The sequence below is a fragment of the Mauremys mutica genome, chromosome 6 (assembly GCF_020497125.1).
Source record: "Mauremys mutica isolate MM-2020 ecotype Southern chromosome 6, ASM2049712v1, whole genome shotgun sequence".
NCBI classification, from domain to species: Eukaryota; Metazoa; Chordata; order Testudines; family Geoemydidae; genus Mauremys; species Mauremys mutica.
Window position 1 is genome coordinate 2,762,219 of NC_059077.1, and position 17,277 is coordinate 2,779,495.

At 61.5% G+C, this 17,277-nt stretch overlaps 1 protein-coding gene across 3 annotated transcripts in view; it reads right to left on the reverse strand.

The window, feature by feature from the left end:
- IL11RA (interleukin 11 receptor subunit alpha) overlaps positions 1-15,649 on the reverse strand; it is a 65,434-nt gene extending 49,785 nt beyond the window's left edge. Inside the window, exon 1 of one of the 3 annotated variants that reach the window (XM_045021137.1) lies at positions 14,645-15,016. The gene's annotated coding sequence lies outside the window, so the exon portion shown is untranslated. Of the gene's footprint in view, positions 1-14,644; positions 15,017-15,080; positions 15,145-15,538 lie in introns of those variants that run through there. The other 2 variants (XM_045021136.1, XM_045021135.1) reach the window with 2 other exon arrangements.
- Between the last annotated feature and the right edge of the window lie 1,628 nt (positions 15,650-17,277).

Here is a 17,277-nt window from a genome sequence, read left to right on the forward strand (position 1 = left end):
AAATGAAGCTTCTTAAATATTTTAAAAACCTTATTTACTTTACATACAACAATAGTTTAGTTCTATATTATAGACTTATAGAAAGAGACCTTCTAAAAACGTTAAAATGTATGACTGGCACGCGAACCCTTAAATCAGAGTGAACAAATGAAGACCCGTCACACCACTTCTGCAAGGTTGCCGACCCCTGCCGTAGACGCTGCATCTCCCGGCGCGTTTTAGAACTAGCCCAGACAGAATCCAAACCCCATGCAGGTGCCTGCAGCTGCTCCCGCCTGGATTCTGCCCGTGGCATTCACAAGCATTTGCACGGACCCTGGGTACGGGTGGAAGATATTCACCAGACCCCACGTTTTCACATCAACAGACTGTTCTGCTACAACCCCCCAGGGGAAAGCGCGCTAGTCTATATGACACGGGGCATGTGCCCAGCCAGGGACCCGAAACCTGCCCCCACGCACCACAAATAGCAAACAGCCTGGGGTGGAAACAGCCAGTCCCAACTCCTCGGCGTGCATTCACCAGCGACACCCCAGCCGGGCCGGCCCGTGAGCTGCCCTGCCCCGCCCGGGGGGAGGGTGGCCACGCGTTGGCCGGACAGCAGGCAAGCAGAGGAAAGCCGGCGTTAGCCATGCCCAGCTATGTGATTCACTCTACTCTCTCAGGGCTCCTCCAGGCACCGGAGCGTGTGTTCGTTAGGGTTTAATTAGCTTCCTTTCTCTGGTCTCTGCGGCCGCGGCTCTCCTCTGCCCACGAGGCCACAGGAACCACGGGGAGTGTCCCAACCCGGGGCTCCCGGCTGAGCGGGCCCGTGCGAGGGACCTGCCTGGGAATTGCACAGAGTTACAGCTCGGGTCTTAAAAAGGCAAATGCTGCGTTTAGCAGCCCCATGGAAGGCAGGTGCTGGGTGACTCAGGGATTAACAGACGAGCCTTACCCTCCTGGAGACCTGGGTTCGAATCCTGCCCTGGCCATTCGCGAACAAAGAGAACCACTTGCCACCATTCCTTCCCCGGTTTGTTCCCAGCCAGGTAAGAGCCGGCAGGATCAGTACTGCTTGTGTGTGAAGGGCCCAGGACTGGGATAACAGTTGGGACTGAGGGGCATTGGCAGAGCTGGCTACACGGCGCTCAGGACCGGTGGAGGGCTCAGGGGCACCAGGAGAGCTGCACTGAGCAGGCCCGGGCCGGAAGGGCCAGGAGCTGATCTCCCTTGGCGAAGCGGGAGGGAAAGGGCAGGTCTGGACGAGCTGTGTGTGCTGCTGGGCGCCTGTGGGATGCTGGCACAGGGGCTACCCACAGTGCCCACTCGAGGGCACGGGCCAGCACCCCCAAGCTCACATCAGAGCGAAGTCAGGAACGTGGTGACTTTCTGAGGGCAGCCCTGCCATTGCTGCGGCGAACCAGCAGGGGGCACTGCCATGCCTCGCCTGCAAGGGCCCATCTCTAGTGCGGTGGCTGCCATTCTCCATTGCCACCCGGCCCTCGGCATAGCGTCACCTCGTCGGGCAGTGCCCACCCTGAGCAGAGAGAGGCCGCGTGACGGCCCAGTGCTGCCTGCCGGGCCCCTGTGGCTCTCCCAGCAGCAGGCGGCCACACCAGCACGTCCGGTGCAGGGGTTAAGCGCGCTCAGATGCATGGCTGGCGGGTGGGCAGCTTCCAGCCCTGCCCGTCTGTTTGCAATGGGCTGCAGAGCTGTGACGCTTGGCAGCAGAGCAACAGCGGGAACCGGCATGCTGGGCACTGGCGGGCACGCTGTTGGCTTTCTGGAGCGCGTCTGCCCAGATGCATTAAGCACCATCGCGGCAACCCGGCACCAGTCCCAATCTGGGGTGCGGCGAGCGGCCCTGTCTCTTTAAACCTGGAGCAGGAAGCGAGCTGGAGTGGGGCTAGGGCTGGGGAAGCAGAGGCACAAACGGGCTCCCTTGCACACACCTCTGCTCCCTGACAGGTGCCACAACCACCGATGCCCTCAGCCCCCAGCCTCCCTCACCTCCGCTTCACCCCATTCGCACTGGCCCCCCCAGCGCTGCCACTAACCTACCCGAGCGATGACCGTGCTGGAGCTCCGAAGCAGCAGCCGCTCCCGCGAGCCGAACCCCTGCCCTGCCCTTGTCACACACGCACAGTTCTCTGGAGGACGCGGCGCCTGGGAACACAGGCTGGTAACTGCGTCCGGCATCGTAAAGCTCAGGGGGCTGACGAGAGACCCAGAGCTGGAGCAGGACGGGGGCCCGAGCGACCCTGAGAGGGGGTGGGGGGGCTACGAAGGATGAACCTGAGCCTGGAGGGACAAAGTGAGATTAAAGGGGCGCAAAGGGAGACAAGCCAGAGGAAGACCAAGGACGGGGCAGGCCCCTTACTCAGCGAGGAGGGAAAGTCAGTGACAGAAAACCTCAGCGATGGGCGAAGGGTTAAACGCCTGGTTTCCTTCCCTTTCCAGCAGCAGCGACTGGACGACTAACACAGCGACCCCCGGGCACATGGGGTAGGATCGGCGGCTAGGCCAGAACAAGCAGCTCAGAGCTACCTGGCCAAGGGTCTGTCTACGCAGTAGTAGCCCCTCGGGCTGCGGGGCTGTTTCATTGCTGCGTAGAGGCCCAGGTTCGGGGGCTCTGGGACCCTGCGGGGTTGGAGACATTCCCTGCAAATCGGCAGGGCCTGAGGAACACACAGCCGGGAACACCTGGCACTGGCTGGAGACCTGGGAGCCATTAGCGATCAGACAGGAGGGATCCAAGAGGCGCATGGGAACCCTGTGATCAGCCCAGGCGGGTCGCTGGGGGCCCAGCTGGTTGGCGATGCCGCGCCGGCTGACAGACGCCCCAGGCTCAGGCCGGATGGAGGGGCCCTCCCGGGCTGTATTGGACAGGAGAGAACAGGCCTCTCCCGCTGAAAGCTGGACAGATCCGAGCCCTGCTCCCAGCCCATCCCTCCCGGCAGGTGGGAGCTTCCTGCTGGCCGTGAGCCGCTCCCACCGAGCCCCCTCTGCTCTGGGGGCAACTCCCAGCAAACGCTCCGAAGGGGCCAACCTGGGGGGACTTGGCACAGAGCAGGAAGATGGCTAAGGGCCAGATTCTGCTCTCTGGCACTGGTGTAAATCCGGAGTGGTTCACACGTGTGCCAAGGCAGGATCCCACCCAAACGCGGCTGCCTTGAACCTCCTGTTTAGATTTCTCTGGGATGAGGTCACCACGCCGGGATTTTTTCCGCCAGGAGCTCAGTTACGTTGTCCTCCCCGCTGCCCGCCCTGCCCGAGGCCGGAGCCTGCGCAGGCTGGTGCACAGGCTGCTTCTGCAGGACCCATCTAGCTGCTGCCCTTCGCCTGTCACTTGAAAAGCATCTGGCGGGTCACCCAGGGTTCATTAGCTGCCGCATGCGGCTGTTTGGGAAGACGGGAGAGGGTTGAAATGCCAGCGGCCTGAGGAATCTTCCGAATGATAACCCCCCCCTCCGCGTGCCTGCAGCTTTGCTGACCTGATCTCGGGCTGTGACGAAGTGGGACTGTTCGTACTGGGGGCTGGGAATGCTGGGTGCAGATCTTAAGTATCTAGCAAAGCAAAAGGCCACAGCAGCCAATGCCTGACACTCTGTCTCCTGGCAACTGATGGCCCGGGCACCTCCCCTGCAAAGGTGCAACTAAAGGTGTTGGAGACAAAGGGGTCAGGTGACCTCCTGGCCCGGGAAAGAAGCTGAGCAGAGAGGAGGGGCCGGAGGGGGTTGGGGAGACGGGTGCTGGCTGGGGAAAGAAGGGAAGCACAGACAGGGCTCTGATCCCCACTGGGGGCTGTGGGGCTCCTGGGGCCCCAAGATGGACCTAACAGGGGGGGATCCTGTTATCTGTGCCTGCAAGACCTGACCTGGACTGTGTTCCTGTCGTCTAAATAAACCTTCTGCTTTACTGGCTGGCTGAGAGTCCTGGTGAATCGCAGGGAGCCCGGGGGTGCAGGGCCTGGCTCCCCCCACACTCCGTGACACGGGTCCCTGGCCCGGGCTATGCCGGGGGCCTGCCCTGAAGTCTACTAACCTCACAGAGAAAAAGTGACCAACGGATCCTTCCAGGCTCGGGCTGAGGGCCCCTCTGGTGGCTCAGGAGGATTTGGGGCTTTTCCATGGTGCTCAACACGGTCATGAGCATCTGGGCACCTCCAGTCGCTGGACGGGGCTAGACAAGCTCACCAGGCAGCCTGCTGGGTCCCTCGGGCTGAGTCTTTTCTCACGCACAGCTACAAACGTTATTGGCCGGGGAACCGGTTCTGCTCCAGCGCCTGCGTGTGCCTCCCACCACACCTGCCACGCCAGAAGGGCCAGGCCGGGTCGGCCCACAAGGCTGGATGTTGCTTCCCCGGCCAAGCGCTGGGCAGTTTCTGTTCCATGGAGGCTTTACAACTGTCTGCCATTTTAAAGCAGTGGTTCCCAATGGGGTGCCCGTGGGTGCCATGGCATCCGCCGGGGCATTTACGTGCACCCGCCTCCTGACAAGGGAGCACGGCCGCCGGGCAACCCGCCGCCGAAACGCCGCCGAGAAGCAGCAATGCCAAGAAGCGTCACGGCCGAAATGCGGCTGCTTCTCGGTGGCATTTCGGCGGCTGGTCGTCCGGCGCCCACCACACTCTTCTGGGAACATGACTATGCTATTGCAACAGAAAGGTTGGGGACCACAGGTTTAAAGCATTCGTGTGGGCTGCAGTGAGGTCCCGGCTGAAGTTCCTGAGCAGAGTCTGGGGAACTCGGTGACTTTGAAGCACGTTCAGTCAACTAAGTGAGGTCAAAGTTCCATGCTCCGGGGTCACTTCTCTCAGGCCGGGGAGATTGTACAGCTGCACCCAGGGGACGCTGCTGCCGTCGTCCCCTGAGGGTAGACTGGACTTCGCACCCGGCCAGCCACGTGTGTACAGGGATCAAAATGACAGGGCAGCCGAGCCCAGGCCTGAGATACGCGCTGGGTCGGGACCCCAGGATACGGACAAACTGGAGCGAGTTCAGAGCAGAGGCCAAGGGAGCTGAGAAGAGACGCGGCTAGGCGGGGTTCAGATCAGGGTAACGGTCGGTAACCACTCCAAGGACATGATAACAGGCAAAGCACCCCAAGGCGGGAGGGAACCGGGACCGGGAACCTGAGGCTGCCTAGGTGCAGCTGGGGGCTGCCTCGGGCCATCAGTTATTCAGCTGAACTGTGCCCAGAAATCAAAGCGGATGGCACTGGATGGCCCAGGGAGGCTGCGGACTGGGGCACGGTGGGCGCCGTGACACAAGACAGGCCAAAGCCCTGGAGAACGCAAAGGCATCAACCCCAGGGAGAGGCGCTATGCGAGAGCAGGTCACGCCCATCTGCAGCGTCTCAGATCTGGGGCTGGATCCAAAACCCATGGGCGTCGCTGGAAAGACTCCCCCTCCCCAGGGCCGAGCCTGCAAGGAATGAATTCAGTGCAGGTGCTGCATTCAGCTCACACAGGTCAGAGCAGGCCCGGGGCTTTTACGGGTAACAGCTGAGATGCCCCAACTGGAGCGTTACGGGAACGTTCTGCGCTGCGTCCTCTGCATGGGAACGTGCCCGCACGGGCCCCCCCGCACTGCTCGGCACTCAGAATAGCGCTGTTCTCCTCACCTGCCACCCCCCAGCGCAGGGCTCGCCACGGCCCCAAGCTGGCGTCAAAGTCCTTCTGCTCTTCTTGCTAATTGAGCAGAAAAAACAACTCGTCTCAATCGCTCTTTTTAGAAGCAGAAAAAAGCATAACTGGGTTTGAAAGAGCTAGACAAGTTCCTGGAGGACGGGTCCATCAATGGCAGTTAGCCAGGAGGGGCCGGGTGCAACCCCACGCCCTGGGTGTCCCTAAACCTCTGCCTGCCAGAAGCTGCCAGAAGCTGGCAATGGGCGACAGGGGGTGGGTCCCTCGATCGCTGCCCTGCTCTGTTCATTCCCTGTGAAGCACCTGGCACCGGCCACTGCTGGCAGACAGGATCCTGGGCTGGCTGGACCAGTACGGCCATTCGTATGTTCCTACGAGCCCCTTCCCTCCCCTCTGCTCCCCACACATAACAGGGACTCAAAGAACTTTGTTAATAATGTCGGGGCTGAGACGACCTGTGTGGGGTTTGAGCCCCACAGGAAAGTGCTGCAGAAAGCTCGGGTGAGTCAATGCCGGTCCATGGACGTCACTGGGAGCCGACCCAGTCCCCTCGCCCACCAGTGCCCCACTTAGGAGGACTATGGCACACGCCGAGAACGACCACATGCCATACATGCGTCCGGGGGACGTTTCTGTCTAACCCTGTGAGACGTTATTGATATAAATTGGGACCATATAGACCATGGGTTGCAACCAAGGTCCTGCAGTGGCACCAAATCTTAGATAAAGGGGGTCATCTAAGGTGTCTAAGACCAGATTATGGGTTGCTGGTTATAATTATGCTGTCTGTATTTCAAGTTTGTGCCGTGCTTCTGGGGGAAGCCTCCCAGACAAGCTGGTGTTAGCTCTGCCTAGCCTGCTTGATGGCCCATTAAGGACCATCAGCTACACAATTGACCCATGGAGAGAAGGCAGACACGCCTTGTGACTCAGCAAGGTATGCAGAGACTTGTCCATGTGACTCCAGACTCCATTTTGCTGTGATTTTCCACAGTGAGAACAAAGAGATTCTTACACCTGGAAAAGCCTATATAAGGCTGATGCATCATCTCCATCTGGTCTTCAATCCTGCTTCTTACCTCTGGAGGGACTTTGCTACAACCTGAAGCTCTGCACAAAGGACTGAACGACCCATCCCAGCGGGGGATGTTCCAGAGACTTGATTTGAACCTGCAGTTTATGCCATCGCTGCTGCAAGCCTGAACTAAGAACTTTGCCATTACTGTATGTAATTGATTCCATTTAACCAATTATACCTCTCACCTCTACCTTTTTCCCTTTGTAAATAAACCTTTAGATTTTAGATTCTAAAGGATTGGCAACAGCGTGATTTGTGGGTAAGATCTGATGTGTATATTGACCTGGGTCTGGGGCTTGGTCCTTTGGGATCGAGAGAACCTTTTCCTTTTATTGGGGTGTTGGTTTTCATAACCATTCATCCCCAGGTCGAGTGGCACTGGTGGTGATACTGGGAGACTGGAGTGTCTAAGGAAATTGCTTGTGTGACTTGTGGTTAGCCAGTGGGGTGAGACCAAAGTCCTTTTTGTCTGGCTGGTTTGGTTTGCCTTAGAGGTGGAAAAACCCCAGCCTAGGGCTGTGACTGCCCTGTTTGAGCAATTGGTCCTGATTTGGCACTCTCAGTTGGGTCCCGCCAGAACCGCACTGTCACACCCTGTCAGACGTTGATAGGTCTGTATCCTAAGCTATAGATTTGGTTCCCCAACACACGTCACTATCATCACTATTCGGACATTATTGAGTCCCTCTGATCTCTTGGCTGGAGCGATATCTTGTGGCAGTGAGTTCCACGGGTTCATCGGGTTACTTAATAACACATTGTCCTGGGTCAGTTTTGAATTTGTTGCTTTTCAGTTTTGCTGAACGTTACCTTGTTCCTGTGTTACAAGACAGGGTAGAAAGAAAGGCCCAGTGACTCACCCCCCCCTTCACGCGCTGTACCCGTCCACAGCACTCCTGGCTCGGTGTGACAGCCCTGGTCTTTGCCAGGCTCCTCTTAAGCCAGTCTCTCCAGGCCGGCAATCATTTTTACTAGCCTGTTTCTATTTCTGCTCTATCCTTTTTGAGACGAGGGGACCAGAACTGAACACGCTCGCCCATGTAAGGGCATCCCACTGATTTAGAGGGTAGCGCCACCATATTTTCAGCTGCATTCTCCAGCCCTCTCTCAGTGGGGCCGAACAACTTTCCTGCATTTTTGCCCACCACTGCACACGTCACCGAGCGGCCCACAATGATGCCTGGATATTTCTCCTGAGCGGTTACAGTCAACTGAACCCAGAACCGTGTGTGATCGTTTGAAAGCATCCTTCCAACCTGCCCTCCTCGCACTTGTTTAACCAGCCGTCACACAGCCCAAGCACCCAGCTGTGTTCAGTTCCTCTGAAGCTCCCCTGTCATGGGGTCCCCGGGCGCTGCTCTGGAACTGCTCCCCACCAAGCCAGGCAGGACTCTGGGAGCCTCCTCTCCCTCGGAGCAGCCTGTCTGCAGGGCAAGAAGCTCCCACGGCTTCACCGCCTGGGTCTGACCTTGGAGCATTCAGCATCCTCTGCCCCCCCGTGCGCTTCCCACAGCGAGTCCGCCCCAGGCGGGGTCCTGGGGAAGCCACAGGGTCCTGCCCCCCCACTTGCAGTCAGACGTGACTCTCAGCCAGCCAGTAACACAGAGGTTTATTCGATGACAGGATCAGGGTCTAAAACAGAGCTTGTAGGTACCGCGAACCGGACCCCTCAGCCAGGTCCATTCTGGGGCCCAGCGAGGCAGATCCCCACGTCTGCCCTCACTTCCCGTCCCCAGCCAGCCCCAGACTGACCCCCTCCAGCCCCTCCTTTCTGACCTTTTCTCTTTCCCAGGCCAGGAGGTCACCTGATCTCTTTGTTCTCCCCCACCTTTAGCAACCCCTTGCAGGGGGGAAGGGCCTGGCCGTTAGTTGCCATGAAGACAGAGGGTCGGCCAGGAACTGAGGCCCCCCCAAGGTATTCAGAGGAAACATTAAGAACAGCCCCACTTTGTCACATCCCCTCGCAGGCTTGTCTAGCGCTGAGCCTGGTCCAATTCCCACTGCAGTCACCGGACGCCTTTCCACTGGCTGCAGCAACAGCTAGGCCAGGCCATCAGCGAACCAACTGTCCGACATCGGCACATTTTCCCACCCTCACGAGTGACGAGGGGAGAGAGACAGAAACGTGGCTGCGGGGTGCAGAGAGTCTGAGGGAGAACCTGGGCTCACCACGTTAATGACAAGGGCAAAGGCAGGAATGCTGCAGCTCTTCCCACAGGAGTGCAGGTGAAACTCGATTCGTTTGATCGTTTGTCGTGCCGCAGTCACGCTAGGAGGTGCTGCACAAAGGCAGAAGAAAGAGACGGCCCCTGCCCCAGGCACACGTGTCACACTGCGGAGAAATGTGCCTTAGAGCCCGTGTCAGAGTTTCCGCACTGTTTGGATGGGAAGGGGCCGATTTTCACATCCCTCTCCCCGGGTCCCCCGTTTGCCTCAGAGCGGGCGAATTCCCCACAAAGATATTCTGCAGAAACAAACCCTTTTCTTTTTCTTTGAAACCCAAACACTGCCGGGCTTTTAACAACTGAACCAGTCTTGGTTTTGCATCCAAAAAAGGAAAGTTACAAATGAAATGAATTTTCACGGAGAGGGTTTTTTGGTTGGTTGATTGGTTTTACAAACAGCACAAAACCAGATGGAAAATGTTCAAACTATTGTCACTCTCGTTACGAAAACATCACCTCTGAAGCCAGCCCAGAGATCCCCGGAGAGCCTGGAGCCACTACTTACTGCTGGGTTTGGGCAGAGGCACCAGCCGTCGTACTCGGCGTCCGGGGCAGTCCCTGTCTGCACCCCAATTCCTGGCCCATGTCTCTGGAATGGGCAGAGCCCAAACCAGGGTGACCAGACAGCAAGTGTGAAAAATCGGGACGGGAGTGGGGGGTAATAGGAGCCTATATAAGAAAAAGACCCAAAAATGGGGACTGTCCCTATAAACTCAGGCCGTCTGGTCACCCTACCCCAAACCCTGAGATCCGGACATGCCCCGAATCCACCCCCAGCTCAGACGCCTCTCTGGGAAAAAAGGGAAGTGCCAAGCTGGGGCAGATGGAAACAAGGGAAGTTCCCGTCCTGTGGGCCTGGCCTCCAGCCAGTTCCCCTGAGAGGGATTTTCCTTTAGTGGAACAGAGCACAGGGAAAAAATCACTGCGGCGGGGAGGGGGCGGGGGGGGCGGGGACGTTATGCATGTGCACCCCCACATGGGTCTGTGTCCGTGCGCACCCCCGGGCATACACCCCCCCCCGCGTGGGTCTGTGTCCGTGCACACCCCCAGGCATACACCCCCCCCACGTGGGTCTGTGTCCGTGCACGCTCACAGGCATACACCCCCCCGCGTGGGTCTGTGTCCGTGCACACCCCCAGGCATACACCCCCCCCACGTGGGTCTGTGTCCGTGCACGCTCACAGGCATACACCCCCCCGCGTGGGTCCGTGTCCGTGTGCGCCCCCAGGCATACACCCCCCCCACGTGGGTCTGTGTCCGTGCACGCTCACAGGCATACACCCCCCCGCGTGGGTCTGTGTCCGTGTGCGCCCCCAGGCATACACCCCCCCCACGTGGGTCTGTGTCCGTGCACGCTCACAGGCATACACCCCCCCGCGTGGGTCCGTGTCCGTGTGCGCCCCCAGGCATACACCCCCCCACGTGGGTCTGTGTCCGTGCGCGCCCCAGGCATACACCCCCCCCACGTGGGTCTGTGTCCGTGTGCGCCCCCAGGCATACACCCCCCCCACGTGGGTCTGTGTCCGTGTGCGCCCCCAGGCATACACCCCCCCACGTGGGTCTGTGTCCGTGCACGCTCACAGGCATACACCCCCCCCACGTGGGTCTGTGTCCGTGCACGCTCACAGGCATACACCCCCCCGCGTGGGTCTGTGTCCGTGTGCGCCCCCAGGCATACACCCCCCCCACGTGGGTCTGTGTCCATGCGCACCCCCGGGCATACACCCCCCCGCGTGGGTCCGTGTCCGTGCACGCTCACAGGTATACACCCCCCCGCGTGGGTCTGTGTCCGTGTGCGCCCCCAGGCATACACCCCCCGCACGTGGGTCTGTGTCCATGCACGCTCACAGGCATACACCCCCCCACGTGGGTCCGTGTCCGTGTGCGCCCCCAGGCATACACCCCCCCCACGTGGGTCTGTGTCCGTGCGCACCCCCGGGCATACACCCCCCCGCGTGGGTCCGTGTCCGTACGCGCTCACAGGCATACACCCCCCGCACGTGGGTCTGTGTCTGTGCACGCTCACAGGCATACACCCCCCAGCGTGGGTCCGTGTCCGTGTGCGCCCCCAGGCATACACCCCCCCCCACGTGGGTCTGTGCATTCACGCGTGTGCATGCACAAAATCAGACTTTAGCCAAGTTTCTGATGGGAAGTTTATAAGCGGCTGCTCTCAATCCAAGCAGCCTTCATCCCGACTGAGGCCCAATGCCCCCCAGACCCCATCACACCAGCGCGGGCCCCCCGTCTCGCCAGCGCTGTATGCAACATGGTTCTGTCGGGTCGCAGAGGGGGCTGCCTGGAGAACCATGTCACAAAATGATTGCGCCGGCATAACCAGCGCCTGGGCTCGTCCAGAGCCACTGCCAGCCCCGCAGATCCCAGCCAGAGCACAACACACGTCCTCTCCCCCGCCTCGCCCCGCCCTCTGCTAGGGACACTCAGCCACCAGCTGGGGAGGGGGACGGAGCACTTATGACACTCAGAGCCACTGGCAGCTCCCGCCGCTGGCCTGCGTCTCCTGCCGTGACGTGGGAGCCATTCCCCTCTGCAGCGCTTCCCCGGGGAAACCAGGGGGATGGAAGGGCTAGTGGGTGGAGCACTAAACTGGCGCCCCAACAAACCTGGATTCAAGTCCCTGCTTTGCCACAGACTTCCTACCTGACCCTGGGCAAGTCACTTAATCTACTCTGTGCCTCGGTTCCCGTCCGTACAATGGGGGGGGCACTGCCCTGCCTGCGGGTCACTACGCCAGCGACGGGGAGGCGGTCAGATGCTCTGGCAACAAGGGCCGCACGGATACTTGGAGAGAGGCGCGTCCATCACACAAGCAGCGTAACCATCCACTGTCAGCCAGCTGCATACGGGCACCCGTGGGGAAGGGATCTGGGCGTCCTGCCCCACTGAGTGAGATGGGGGCCCCCACCTGCACCCGGGGAGACAGGAGCGTGCCCCTACCCAGTGGGCACACACCCAGAGGTGGGTATGAGCGCCCTGTATCGCAGTGCCTCTGAGCCATTCCTCCTGTAGGGCGGACGGACGGACGGACACACACACACACACTTGGCCTGAGACTCCCAATCTAGTGCCTGTGGCTAATGCCCAGGGACATTCCAGTTTGGGGGAGGAAGGGGGAGCCCCCAGGCTCCAATGTACCTGACACTGCCAGCAAGTTACAGAAGTCTGGGCTGGATGAATGGACTATAAGGTGGATTGAAAGCTGGCTGGATCGTTGGGCTCAACGGGGAGTGATCAATGGCTCCATGTCTAGTTGGCAGCCGGTTTCAAGCGGAGTGCCCCAGGGGTCAGTCCTGGGGCCGGTTTTGTTCAGTATCTTTATCAATGATCTGGAGGATGGTGTGGACTGCACCCTCAGCAAGTTTGTGGATGACACTAAACTGGGGGGAGAGGTAGATACGCTGGAGGGTAGGGATAGGATCCAGAGTGTCCTAGACAAATTGGACGACTGGGCCAAAAGAAATTTGAGGAGGTTCAACAAGAACAAGTGCAGAGTCCTGCACTTAGGACGGAAGAATCCCATGCACTGCTACAGACTAGGGACCGAATGGCTGGGCAGCAGTTCTGCAGAAAAGGACCTGGGGGTTACAGTGGACGAGAAGCTGGATATGAGTCGACAGTGTGCCCTTGTTGCCAAGAAGGCTAACGGCATTTTGGGTTGTATAAGTTGGGGCATTGCCAGCAGATAGAGGGATGTGATCATTCCCCTCTATTCAACATTGGTGAGGCCTCATCTGGAGTACTGTGTCCAGTTTTGGGCGCCACACTAGAAGAAGGATGTGGAAAAATTGGGAAGAGTCCCACGGAGGGCAATGAAAATGATTAGGGGGCTGGAGCACATGACTTATGAGGAGAGGCTGAGGGAACTGGGATTGTTTAGCCTGCAGAAGAGAAGAATGAGGGGGGATTTGATAGCTGCTTTCAACTACCTGAAAGGGGGTTCCAAAGAGGGTGGATCTAGACTGTTCTCAGTGGTAGCAGATGACAGAACAAGGACCAATGGTCTCAAGTGGCAGTGGGGGAGGTCTAGGTGGGATATTAGGAAACACTATTTCACTAGGAGGGTGGTGAAGCACTGGAATGGGTTCCCTAGGGAGGTGGTGGAATCTCCTTCCTTAGAGGTTTTTAAGGTCAGGCTTGACAAAGCCCTGGCTGGGATGATTTAGTTGGGGTTGGTCCTGCTTTGAGCAGGGGGTTGGACTAGATACCTCCTGAGGTCCCTTCCAACCCTGAGATTCTGTGATTCTATGACATGTCCCAGTGGAAACCTGGGACCTGGGCTCAGTTCCGGTGGATGCCGACGCCCTTTGCTTCCCAGCCCTGCCCTGCTCTCAGGAGGACGCGTTCCCCAGGGAGCTGGGCTCTCTGCTGAGCCAGCGCCGCCCCCTGGCAGAGCTCGGCTGGGCACAGACAGCGGAGCTGCCAGGCAGGGCTGGGGCCCGGCTCTGCTCCTGGATGTTCTGCAGCAGGAGGGCCACGGGGGCTAAACTGAGCGCAGGGGCTTCCCACAAACCCGGCAGCTGCGACGGGGAACCGGGGCTGGGTTCAAGTGTCTCCGTGGGCACGAGTCACTCGCTCACCTCCCTCACAGCCGGCGCCGCACAGGCCAAGCGCCCTTCCCCCGGGCCACCACCGAGCCCAGGGACTTCACCAGCCGGGGAAAAAGCGGCTTAGCAGGACTCATCTGCGCGTCAGCTTTTCCCCCTTCGGTTTCTGCAAGAGCCAAGAGCTGGGGCCAGCTGGGCACCCTGGGCGCAGGCAGAGGAAGGGCTGGGCCAGTCCCCCTCAATGCTGAGCCACGACCCCCTGCTATTCCCGTGCCAGGCTCCCCCCCGCAGCTCCGCCAGGGCCCCCCACTCTGCCGGGCCCTGTCTGAGATGCCCCCCAGCCCTGCGGGGCCCAGGGTGCTCTGTGCGCCGGGACCCCTGCCTGGTGATCAGCAGAGACCCTGCCCCCTCGGCCTGGCCCCCGTCAGGGGATCCTGGGCCACAGCGCGGGGCGGCTGGAGGTTCGCTCGGACCCGGCGGATCCGTGCAGGCCCTTGGACGGCGCCGCAGCGCCCGCAGCCCCGGGCACGGCTTGGCAGTGACCTGCGCCCGCACTAACACCCGGGGTCACGGGGGCAAACACCTGGGGCTGGGGCAAGCTCCGGCCCGAGGGGCTGGCCCCGTCCAGGGCCCAGCCCGGTCCCACGCCAGCTGCCAGCAGGGCGGCGGCACCGAGCCCGGGATCCACGGGCCCCTGAGCGTCCCTTCGCCAGGCAGCGGTTCTGGTCCTGCTCCCGCTGCAGGTCGGAGCGAAACCCGGCCCCGGCCCCGGCCCCGGCCTCGGCCCCCACCGCGAGCCCCCTGCGGCCCTGACCCCCAACGCGGGGCGGGGCGGGGCTGGGTCAGCTCCGGACCCACAAGTAGCAGCTGGCAGCGCAGGCTTCTCCCTGGGGCGGCTCGGAGCAGCCCTGGGCTGCGGGAGTCCGGCTCCAGAGACCGGCTCCCCCGGGGCGGCCGGGCCGGGCCGCGGGGGCTGCTCGGGGCTCGCACCACAAACAGCGGCGCATCGCTCGTGTCCCGCCGGGGGACCCCGGAGCGCAGGGGGGGGAGCCCCGGCCCCGCCCCAGCCCCCACCGCAAACGGGCCGGGGTGTCCCCGGTGGCCGCTCCGCGCCCATCCCGGCGGTGTCTGGGCGCCCCGCTCTTACCTTCCCCGCCGTCACCGGGCCGGGAGCCGCATGGCGGCCGGGCGCGCTCCGCTCCGCTCCGGGGCTCCCGCTGCGCTGCGCTGCGCCCCTCGCCACGGCGCGCCCCGGCCGGGCTGCCGGAGCCTCCCCCCGGCCCGTCGGAGGAGGCGCTGCCCCGGGGCGGGGGCTCCCGCAGCCCAATGGCAGAATCCCCCCGGCCCCGCCAATCCGGGCCGGGCCTGCGGGCTCCCCCTGCCTGGCCCCGGGCCGGACCCGCCCCACCGCCGCGGGCGATCGGCGGGCGCGGCCTCGGGAATCGGGGGGGTCAGAATGAAGCTTTGTCGGTTTGTGTGAAACGTTTCGCCAAACGCGGGTGTTTTGAGGGAAACTTTCACAACCTCTTTTTTTTTCTTTTTCATTTTCGTTTTGTTGGGCAAAATCCCCTTTTCCTCCTCACTTTGCACAACTTTCCCTCCTTTTCCTCCACGGGGGAAGGTGCCGGGGGAGGGGGTGGGACACGATGAGATTTGCACCGCAATTTAAAAAGTGTGTGAGAGAGAGAGAGAGAGAGAGAGAGAGGATGTTTCTGGTTTCCTTGGAAATTACAATGAAGATGATTTGTTTTCAGTGAAAAAAATCGTGGTTGTCAAATCCCCATTTTCTAATTAAAAAAATATTCAGCAAAAAAGTTTTGAGCAGCAACATCCTGAGCCACATCCCAGCGACACCCACGTCCCAGCGACGGCCTGAGCCGCGTCCCGGTGACACACGTCCTGGTGACACCCATGTCCCAACGATGCCCTGAGCCACATCCCGGCAACACCCACATCCCAGCGACGCCCCATGTTGATCGCAGGGCCCAGGAGTGTGTGTGCCCCTGTGCCAGCCCCCCCGGCCGACCCTACAATAACACACCAGCCTGCAGAGAGCAGCAGGACTGAGCCATCCGGCAATAACCAGCCGTCCTGCAGCCGTACAGTCCCAAGCGGCCTGGGTGCCTCCGGGTGCGTCTGCTCTGCGATAAAACACCCGCCGCTGGCCCGGTGCCCAGCCCCGCCGTACCACGGCAGCGCTGTCAGGTCTGCGTGTCTGGGGGAGGGTTACGGTGTAACTGGCTGGGTTCAGCCTCCCGCCTGGGGGAGGGGAGCCGCGGAGGTCATGGAGGACGGCTGAAGTGCGGGGGTGGGCACGGGAGGCTGCAGGTCTGCCAAGGGCCCTGGCAGCAGGCGTGTTGCTGTCTGCCAGACGCTTAGCTGGAGCAGGGCTCCACTGGGTGCTAACTGGGTCCCGCCACCCCCAGGAGGGGCCTATTCACCCACCGCAGCCCCGGCTGCAGGAGACGGTGTTAAACCCAGCAGGGCCGGACCCAGCAGAGCCCACTCCCTCCCTGTGCCGTGCCACCCGAGGGGGAGCCGGTGCTCCGATAGCACTAGCAGCTGGGGCCCTCGGCCTGGCACTCACCCGCGTCACGGAGCCCCCAGACACACTCCAGGGCCACCGGGGCGGGGGGGAGTGGGGCGATGGGGGGGAGTGAGCTGTGCTGCTCTGAGTCGTTAGTGTCACTGGTAATTGCTGGGCTGGGGGGATGCGGGGGTTGGGGTGGGCTCACCTCAAATCACCAAACCCAACTTCCCTCCAAGACGCAGAAACCGGAGGTCAGGAGCCTTCCTGGGGAAGGGGCTGCAGCTCCCCTGCTCCCTGGTAGCCCCCCAGCATCCCAGGCTGCCATTGAGAAGCAGGCGGGGATTAGCCGCAGCCGGGGGCCACACCGCCGCCCACCGGGCACGGCCGGGCCTGTGATGTGCTGAACGAGCCGGACACTCCGAACGGGAATCCGGAGCAGGGACCCCCGTGACGGGCAGTGGTTCTAGCCTGGGGGCTTCCCCCCCCCAAATGGGGGAGGAGAGAGGAGAGCAGGGTTAGGGCACTGCTCCATGACCTCCACAGCCCAGGCGGGAGGCTGAACCCAGCCAGTTACACCGTAACCCTCCCCCAGACACGCAGACCTGACAGCGCTGCCGCGGTACGGCGGGGCTGGGCACCGGGCCAGCGGCGGGTGTTTTATAGCTGAGCAGACGCACCCGGAGGCACCCAGGCTGCTTGGGACTGTACGGCTGCAGGATGGCTGGTTATTGCCAGATGGCTCAGTCCCGCTGCTCTCTGTTATTGTAGGGTCGGCCGGGGGGGCTGGCACCGGGGCACACACAGGCAGATCTGGGCCCACAAAACTTCCCCCCTGCCCCAGCCTCCTCTCTCCTGCAGCCCTGCTGGCCTCCTCTGGCCCTGCTCCTGGACGGGGCCAGGGCCCCAGGGCGGGTGAGAGCCCCGGCATGCTCAGGGCACGGTACCTTCCGGCGGCTCCCTCTGCAGGCTGGGCCCGGGGAAGGGCTGCCCGGGAGCAGAGCCGGCCGCCCCCTCCATGGGACTGGGGGGCTGGAGCGGTGAAGGTGCCGGAGGCAGCACGTGTAGGTGATACGTTCGGGGACGTGCCAGCTGCAGCGTGCCCGGAGGTAAATGGGTGGCTGAGACGAAGGCAGGGTCCCCGCTGGCCAGACACAGGTGCGGGGGGGCTGGCAGGCGCCCTGCAGGAGGCGCTCTGGAGCTCAGAGGCATGGCTGTATTTGGGTGCCAAGCTTGCGGCTGTTGCAGGAGGC